Source organism: Carettochelys insculpta, chromosome 29 (assembly GCF_033958435.1).
Source record: "Carettochelys insculpta isolate YL-2023 chromosome 29, ASM3395843v1, whole genome shotgun sequence".
Classification (NCBI taxonomy): Eukaryota; Metazoa; Chordata; order Testudines; family Carettochelyidae; genus Carettochelys; species Carettochelys insculpta.
In genome coordinates, this window is record NC_134165.1 from 2,216,494 (window position 1) to 2,226,656 (window position 10,163).

A 10,163-nucleotide genomic window follows, 5' to 3' on the forward strand; every position below is an offset into this window, starting at 1 on the left:
CTTCTCCTGCCATGCTGCTTCACTCCCACCTTTCAACAGCTGCAGAAATCTTCCTCCCTCTCCGCTGTTCCCTTTTCCCCTCCTCCTGCCTCTCCCTCCAGGTGACACACTTTCCTGTCCTTTCCACTCGGCCCCAACCGTCAGATTGGCCTGATTTGATAACGAGTCCTGATGTGGCAAGAGAGACGCACATTTGTCAGGCTCAACATTTGCACCAACTAATCTGGTCCACTCTAGTGCCGGGTAAAAACCCCTAAGAACCTACAGCAATTAGAAGAGAAGCCATTCCCTAGCGGCTGACTAACAGGATTTAAAAGCACCCCCATGACAAAGGCTTTGAAGTGAGTTACGTCAATGAGCAGCCTAAGTTTGCTAATTACAGCAGCGCCTCATTAATTTCTCTTGGGATCAAAGGCTGGCTATAAATGCAACATATTATTATTATTAGAGCGCCAGCTCCAGAGATCCTTGCTCAGCCCTTAGTCAGTATTCCCAGTATTACTCACCACGCTAAAGTCTGGAATAACACACACGAGCAGCAAAGGGAAGTCTGGTCGTGGGACGACTTCTTTGGGACGGGAGCAGTGTTCTGGCTAATTTTTTCCGGCTATATGCAGAATAAATTTTGTTCTGTGCACAGAGGCCTGGGCCGATGTGCGCCACCAATGGAAACACACGCTGCCGGCTAGGGGCGCTCTGCTGATCTGCACATGTGCAAAAAATTAGGTAGAACATTGGTCCTGATGCCCAGCCCCAGTTGATTACATGCCAGAACAGAGTGAACAGAACATGGCTGTCCCAGATTCATAGAATCCAGTTCCTTGGTGCTCTAACCACCAGACTACACTCTCTTCCTGGACCTGGGTTGACAACCCAGGGGTCTTAGCCATCAGCCCTCCAGCTACTGAGCTCGTTTCTGGCCTGGGGTTTCAATCAAGGTTCCCTCTAATTTTTCCCTCCGGGGAAGAATAAATTTTGTTGTGTGCATGGAGGCATGTGCAGATGTACACCACCGTTAGAAACACAGGCTGGGGGCGCTCTGCTGATCAACTGGGCGGCACCTGAATTGCTCCTGGGCGGCTGCCCAAGTGCTCCACTTGCAGGGAACATAGGCTTCAGTGGGGGCAGAGAGGGCTGGAAGTTAGAGGTGTGTGGAATCACCCGCCAGAATGTGCCAAACTCGGTTTCAAAGCAGCAGTAAAGGTCTATTCTGTGTTACAAAATTAAGCCCGTTGGGGAATCTGGCTACAAGCCAGCAGGGCCAGGCCCCAGTTAAACTCCAGAGGCGGCTTGCGTGCCAGCAGACGGGAGAAAAAGCCATCTACATTTAGGGCGAAGAGGAGAAGTTGGGGGGCGGGGGTATTAATGGAGTCAAGGTGTTGCTGAGTGAGGAGCTTTGAATAAAGCTTTGGCTCCAGCCTGTTAGTAAAACATCCCATGTTCCCACGCAGATCCGGGATGGGGGCAGTGAAACGGCTGTGAAATGTTCCTGGGTGATTATAATCTAGCGGTAACCAGAGGCACGCGCACACACACACACACACTGCTGTCCATCCTCCAGGACAGCCAACGATCATCCATCAGCACTGGCTGGCTTTGTAAGGTGTGCAAACATGTGGAGCATGTGGAAAGCCAAGTGTGTGAGCCATGGCGGTACGTCTGCAAGCAGCTACATCGGTGCCCCTCACCACTGCTGCCAAGTGACTCATTCACAGGTTCAAGTCAGGCAAATCTTTCCACCCCCTCCTCAGAAACAGACGGGGGGACGGGAGCGGGGAATGTCAACAGGGCGTTGATTTGAAGTTGTGTTTGGGTTTCTGGGACTCGGAGCATGCTTGTTCTGTCTGGAGTGGGGCCAGCTCTCGGGAGTTTATCACGACAGGAGTCCTGCATGAGGTGGGACTCTTGCTTTTCCCTGTAGAAAAGAAAGTTCCTGGGCCTTGCACGGAAAATCCAGCGCATGATCCAAACGCCCACCCGAATAGCTGGGAAAGCAGAATACAAAGGAGAAAATGTTTTTCTAACGAAATCTCACGATTTTGTCGGTTGGGTTCCCAATCTTTGCACTCTCGGGGCTGGTCATAGTGTGTTTGAGTAGTGATTGTTCAAATCGAGTCAAAGTGTGTTTGTGTGTGTGTGTGTGAGAGAGAAAGAGACACGCACAGACACATGCAGGCGCACAGTGAAGGGAGGAGATCCAGACCCTCCCTGGCACTGAATGTTGCTTGCATGAGAATATTTGAGACCGTGGTGGGGCTACATTTGCAGACTAGTTACACAACGGTAATAGCTGAGTGTGTGTGTGTGTGTGTGTGACATGTGGCCACATGCAGGCATTAATACATCACCATCTCATGGTTGCGCATGTGTGTGGTTTGTTGGAGGCTTATTAGTGGTTGTGTGCAAATATTTGTGGTTTGTGTGTGTTCTTTGTGCCCCTTCTCGTTTGTTGTATTGCCTCGCTTCGTCTTGTGAGTCTGAGTGTGAAGCTTGTGTGTGTTGTGGTGGCATACCGAGGTGTTGTCTGCAGCCGTGTGGGAACTCGAGAGCGTGTTCTGTCGCGTGTGCATTGTGTACAGTTGTTTATGTGATTGTGAGCAGAAGTGCATGTGGTTGTGTTGTTGTGTGACTATTAAAACGTGAACATCTAGCTCTTCACTGGTTTGTCTACACAGCAGCCTTACGCCGAAATAAGCCATTTGGAAATAGCCATTGCAAAATAACACTGCTGCACACAAAAACGCACTTCGAACTAGCACTCAGCTATTTCAAATACAGGGTCTGTGCACGCAGAGCCTATTTCAAAATAAAGCCATTGGATGCATTCGAAATATTCTCTCCTCTCTGTCTTAACAGCGCCTGTTTTGAAATAGGCGCTACTCCTCATAGCATTAGAGTACCAATTTCAAAGTAACTCAACGCTATTTTGAACTCATTTTGGAATAGCAGTTACATTGTGTAGACGCAAGGATAGTTATTTTGTAATAACGGCAGTTATTTCAAAATATCTGTGCTGTGTAGACTTACCCCAACAACTCACAAAGCGGTTTACAAAGGAGGGCAGTACTGATAGCCTTATTCTGCAGATGGGGAAACTGAGGCACAGAGGGGCACGTGAGATGCCCAAGGTCATCCACTGGCAGACTTATGAAAAGAATCCAAATGTTGCCTTAAACTGCAGCAAGGGAGGTTTAGATTAGACTAGAAAAAAACTTTTGAGCTGTCAGGGTGGTTAAATACCTGCGGAGGTTGTGGAATCTCCATTGCTGGAGATATTTAAGAGCAGGTTAGGTAGACACCTCTCGGGGATGATCTAGATGGTGTTTGGTCCTGCCCAGAGGGCAGGGAACCGGACTTGATGGCCCCTTCCGGTTCTCGTGCTCTACGGTTCTATAAACGCGCTAACCACATGTGGCTCTTTGGCCATTTGAATGTGGCTAGTTGGCTCAAACAATCCACATATTTTCAGAATCACCTGGCTGGTTCACTGTAGCAGCAGGACAGGTCGGACGCCACAGAGCTAGTGCTCTAGCCACTAGGCAGCACTGTGGCTGCTGGGTGCGTTTCTGGGTGTTACCCATAATGGTGGGCTTAGTGTTTGCGTACGCTCGAGGCTGTGCGTGAACATTGTGTGTTCCCAAGCGTACCGCTCGCGCTCCGGGGGTTGTGCTGCCGGTGGCATTACATGGCCCCAACCCCACTGCCTTCCACGCCCTGGATCCCCTCTACACCAGGGCTCGCCTGCCCTCCTCCACTGCCCAGCCGCCTGCACCCCATAATAGTCAAAACAATCATTCCTGCTGCACAGCGTCTCCCCCCCGCGCGCACACTGGGCGGGTGAGTCAGGCCGGTGGAATGCGTCCCGTCTGGGTGTGGGGGGTGCTGTGCGCAGGGCCGGCTCGAGGACCCTGCCGGCTGGTGAACAGTAATTACCTAGAAAGGACATTTCTGAGCTGGGATGGTGCTGGGAGCAGGCCGCCTGCCAGCCGCCTCAGGGGCCCTCTCTGCCGAGGAAGGCACAGAGGCAGGCGACGGGGAGGGGGTTGTTCTCAGCCAGCACCTTGGCCGGACTCGGTTTCACAGTTTTGGTTACAGCTGGGAGCAGCTGGGCAGCGGGTGAAGCCGAGGCGGGGGGAGGGTGGGCTCTGGAGCACAGGCGGCACAAGCCCTGAGGCTTGGGGGCAACTGCTGCTCCCAGCCCCAAGGGTGCAAGTTGCGGCTGGGCAGGAGCAGGGCTTCCTAGTGGATAGGGCAGCAGTTGGGCAGACAGGATGCCTAGGATCCATCCCCGGCTCTGACACTGATCTGCAGGCCAGCTGGAGCCTTGTTCCCTCCCACCGTCCCTGGTCTGCCTTGCCCATCTGGATGAGAAACTCTTCGTGACACGCACAATCAATGTGCAAAAGCCAGCAGGCCGGGGCTTGAAAGTAATCCCCAGGTTATACCTGCTCCCAAACTCCATGGAGTCCTGTCCTCCTGGCTTTTCTACCTGTGACCAGCGTTCCCTGTATGCTGCGCTCTTGGGCGGCTGCCTGGGAGAGATTCAGCTGATTCGCAGAGCGCCTACGGCCGACAGTGTGTGTTGCTACTGGTGGTGCAGATCCACACATGCCTCAGTGCATGTAATAAAATTTATTCCGCACATAGATGGAAAAAATTAAAGGGAACGCTGCCTGTGAGTGCCATGGGCTACACAGATCCAGCTCAGCCCCATCGTCCCTTCCAAGAGGCGTACTGTTTGACTATCTGGGACTGCAGAGAACAGAGGCCAAAGGCTCCAACCCCCTCTTTCAGCTTCCTCTCTTATCCTGAGAAAGGTCTCTCCCTCTCCCATCTCCCTGATTAACCCTTGTCTCGCTTCCTCACAGCACAAGCAGCTGTGGCTCCAGCCCACTGGAGGTCACAGATATGGCTGACTCATTAATTTTTATGGCCCCCAAAGACAGCGGCAGCTACATCTCTTTAAACCCACCAGCCCCTCGTCCTAGTGACACAAATAAAAATGAAACCAGATAAATTATTTACCAGGCGTCTGGATTTTCTTCATGCCTGAGCCTGGAATGCAGTGACTCTGGAGAGGTCTCCGAGGGTCTGAGTAGAGCAATCAGCTGCAGGGCATGGCGTCAGGGTCCAGTGTGCATAGAGCTGGGCTGAGGGCAGAAGCCGCCAGGCTTCCCTCAAACTTTTTCCATCTATGGGCAGAATAAATTTTGTTCTGTGCACCAAGAAATGTGCACCACCAAGAGGAGCACATGCTGCCGGCTGTGGGTGCACTGCTAATGGGCTGGGCTCAGGCTGAGCACTGCTGAGTCAGAGGGTGACTCATGCTCTGCTGCAGGAGAATTTACCCTTCCTGGGACTCCTGGTTATTTATTTAACGTCTTACAACCCTGGAGATTCCTGTTCACCGTAAGAATGACTGAAATTGTTTTGGATTCGCCAAGCACTTGGCAGGTTGTGGCAGTGAGTGCTGCAGGTTTGTGGCTCAGAAAAAGCCAGTCAATGGACACAGAGCGGCTATACGGACTGGGTGGAGGGCTTCACGATGGATTAAGGGATTGGTGTTACTGGCTCACATAAAATGGAGGGGGAAAAGGTCTCCAAACGTTGTGGTGTGAGAGAGGGTGGCCAGTCCCTGCTGGAGTCAACAGAGCACCTGAAACTATAGCCCCGGAGGCCTTCAAACCAATCAAATTCCAAGTGACACCAGCTCAGAAAGGCCTTCTGTAAACTCTAGTGCTGTCCAGAGCACAATGACAGCAACTGGGAACCCTAAACTCCCCTGTGCCAGTGGCCTCCCAATGTTCCCTATAAGATGTGCACTTGGGCAGCTGACCAGGTGCCACCCAACTGATTAGCAGAGTGCCCACAGCCGGGACCGTGTTTCTACTGGTGGTGCACATGTTTCGGTGCACATAATAAAATTATTCCACACACAGATGGAAAAAATTAGAGGGAGTCTCATGCTCAGGCAAGTGTCACTGCCCCTGGGCTCACGCCTTCCAGCTCTGCTTTGCATCCGGGAGGGCTAGAAACACATGATTGTTTTGGGGTGAGAGCTCTGATTCTGAGCTCACAGTGCAGCTCCAAGCACTCGGGCCCAGGGTATGGGACATGGCTCTCTCCCCAGGCCTGGAGCTGTCTGATTACTGCCTCTCCACATGAACACCACTAGGGATTTGAAATACATTGATGTTATTTCGTACAGAAATAGCTCCTGGACCCCTCCTGCCACGCCCATGTCTGGAGCAACTGTATCTCCCTCGTGGTCAAAATCCATTTTGAACAGGGACGCCAACAGCGTGTGGGTGCTTTGATCTTCCTGCCATGTGACAGCTTGAAATGCCGTGACAGGCTGGGAGAGCTCCGGCCCTCTCCTGGTTTTCCCACTGTTGCAGTGCCCTGAACTCCCTGGTTTCCTTGTCACTCAACTCGTAACCACCAAAGGCAAGGACAGCTCCTTCTGAATCACATGGAGCACAAGCCTGCTGGGCTGGGAGCCGCACAGTGTCTGTCAGGTGTGTGATGGTGGCACCTAGGTGTCCAGTTATGGACCAGCCTGCAACTTGCTTTATGGCTTGGCAAGTCGCATCCCCATTCCCTGCCTCAGCTTACCCAGATGGCCTCCCTGCTTCCTAGGGGGCTGCTGTTACATTACATTTGAGATCAGAGTCTTACCCTGTACTGGCCAGACTGCGATGGGGGCCCTGCAGCGCTGGACACATAGTGAGAGACAGTCGCAGCCTTGCAGATTCTATTCTCCTTTTCTAGGTGAAGGAACTGAGGCCCAGAGAGACAAAGTGACATACCCAGGGTCACCCAGTAAGGCAGTGGCAGAACCAGCAGTAGCCCTATGGGGATTGGATCCTAGTCCAGTGCCCTATATCCACAGGTCCACCCTCCCTCTCAGCCCCATTGCTATTTCTTTAGCTCTTGGGAGCCCCAGGACGTCAGATGCCCCCTAAGCTCTGACTGATGCAGACAACAAAATTCCTATTGTCCCTGGTGGTGCCTGGGTGAATGCTAAAGACCAAGTACTTGCTCTGGCTGCCGATGCCCCTTTGCAATCATTCACGCACCATCTCCCTGCCCCCCCAGTGGAGACAGCAGGATCCTCTCTGTTTGACACTGGGGGAAACTGAGGCAAGGGGACAGGAAGGCAAACTGGCCCAGGGTTACCCATGGAGTCAATGTCAGGACCAGGAATAGATGCCGGGCCTCGTGACTGGCTGTCTCCTGCACTTCAGACACTAGATGTGGCTCGGGAGAGATTAGCTAGCTAGACAGGCAGCCGTCCTCCTAAGTCTTCATTTGGCTGCCAGGCTGGAAGGATGCCAGCATTTTAAGAGTTAATATAGCACAGGCAGGGTCCCCGGCGACTGCTCTGCAATAGGCACAAGTGCGAGGGTGTGAGAGCATTCACATGAATTCATGTAGCCTCACTGGTCCCCCAGGGGATGTGAAGTATCAGCACCCAGGGTTATTGATGGGGAAACTGAGGCACAAAAAGTCACACAACTTGCTTAAAGCTGAGCCAGGGCAGAGCTGGGAATAGATCACATTTCTCGTGGGGCCCTTGCGTTATTGTTCTGACCACGTCTCCCCCCTAGAGCTGTGGCCAAGTGGCACTGCCCTGGACTCACACCTTCCAGCTCCACATAGCAACCAGGAAGGCTAGAAACACACAACCATTTTGTAGTGAAGGCTCCGATTCTGCGCTCGCTGTGCAGCTCCACGTACTGGGGCCCTGGGCTCAGCCCCTAGCACCTTTTCACGCATGGGAACAGGAGCTCTGACTCCAAGTCCCTCAATCTCTGCTGTGAACCACGCTCCAGCTAAAAGTAGAGAACAGAGCCCAGGAGTCCTGCCCCTCCCTCCTCCTGCCTGCTGGGCCACACTTCTTCCCAGATTCTGGAAGAAAATGCAGGCGTCCTGACTCCCAGTCCCCTGCTGGCTGACCTCTAGAGCAGGGGTGAGCAAACATTTTACGCTGGGCCCCCGCTTTGCATGCCTGCAGTTAGCAGTACTTCCCCCCCACCTGTCTGATGTAACCCAGACCGATGGAAATTTTGGTTATAGTCATATGAGGGAAAAAAAAAACGCTTTGGGCCTGTATAAGAAAATAAATCTGTAGAATGTAAAATGTTAGGAAGCGGCGTAGAAATGTGGATGCCCAGACATAAAACCGGTACCAGATTGCAGCATTTTTAATGAGACGGACAAGCCTGAGACCCAGTAGCCGATTGTGCTGTGCCCCCTGCTTATGAGATGTCCACCCCCCACTTGGCACACTCTGGAGCTAGGCACAGAACCCGGAATCCTCTCCCTGGAATCTCTCTTTTGCCCCAGGGGTGGATCGGCCCAGTTAAATTGGAAGGAGAGGTCATTCCCCTCAGCAAGATCAAATGCAAAAAATAAACCTTCTGCAGACGAAAACAACCCAACAAAAACCAGTCCCTGAGACGTGAGTCTATAGCAACCCTGTATTTATAGCCAGGCGAGAGGAGGCGGGGCAGCCCAGGATTTTAAATCAAAGCTCAACAGAAGTCAGGAAAGGGGATTTTAAACTCATAATCAGGCCCTGGTTGCTGAAATATCTTGTCGAGCCGCTGCTTCCAGGGCTAAATCCAACCAGCGTCCTCGGCGTGGCCACAGTGCCAGAGCTATTAAAGCGCCTTTTCACCACCGGCCTGCAGGGAAGTTGTTTACGGGAAAGGGCGTGCCAGGGGAGTGAGGCACTGGCTCGGAAAAATCTGTGTCTCCAGCAGAAACTGCCAGTGTGCGCACATACATGTGGGATGCATGTTCTGCGCATGTCTGCCTGGTATTAGGGAAGGATGACTGGTTCCTTTGCCACCTCTGTGGACTGGGGAGAACAGGGCAGCTGCAGAGCAACTGCAAGCCACCTTCCCCCGCTGATTGGAGATGAAGAAATGTCACCGCTGCCTTCCCCTCCCCAGCCCCTACCACCGTTTCGCAGATGGGGAAACTGAGGCACGGAGCAGGGATGAGGCTTGTGCCCCCAGCACCTAGGGAGTGAGTGGCGCATCTCCCAATGTCATGCAGGATGTAGGCCCTCAACTGGTGTAAATGGGCGTGGCACCATTGGTTGTAACGGAGCTAGGTCTCCTGCTCTGTGCTTTCAGTCACAGGCATCCCCACTGCCTGCTAGAGACAAGAAGGAAACCCAGGAGGCCTGACTTTTAGCCCTCCCCCCAGCCATTGACCTGCCGGCCTTCCTGGAACCAGCAACGCAGCCCAAGTCTCTAACCACTAGACCCCATTCCCCTCCCACAACCCAGAACAGACCCTGGGATTCAGGACTCTGAGCTGGCAGCGTTGCAGTAGGCACTGAAACAGAGGGCGTGGGGGGTGCTGCACTGCTTGGCTTGATGGGGTGTCCCTTGTCACTGGGGTTTACACTTCGGTTCAACAGGTCTCAGCTTTCCCACTAGAAACACTGCTCCAGCCCCCTGACCTGTGAGACGTGCTGAGTTCCTTTCACCCCTGTTCGCAAAGAGAACCCAGGAGTCCTGACTCCCAGCTCCCATAGCCTCTAGTCCTTTCCAGGGCTGGGATTATAATCCAAGAGCCCTGACACCCTACACTGCCTCTAGACCATCTCCGCGGCCTCTTGAAGAATATCGTCCAGTTGTCAGGTGTTCTTTACCTTGCAGGAGGTGTTTCCTAGATGAACCCCTGCAGCGAAGCCACCTCTGATCTGGATGGGGGGCAACCAAAGAGCCCAGAGCCGCATCCCACCTGAGGCGTGCTTGTATTTCTGTGGCAAAGCAAAAGGAGCACCAGCAGGTTTTCTCCCACTTTGGGAGGTGCCCTAGAATCAAAGGGGCCGTAACCATGTACAAACACCGTGGGTGCCCATGCACCGCAGTGATGGCGCAATGGTCATCAAGCGTAGTGGGAAGACACTTGACCTTGGCAGATGGTGGCAGTATGAATGGGGTGACTTATCTATTATCTGATTCAATACATGAGCGTGTGGAAAAACAGCAACCTCACTCTGTGCCTCAGTTTCCCCATTTTGTCCAGTGGAGTCAATAATCCCTTTGCACATGAGCATGTTGCACAGAAACACACGAGTACACATGGCTCAGCTGTAAATCAGTCCCCTTGGTATTAACGTGTGCACTTTTCTCGCCCCT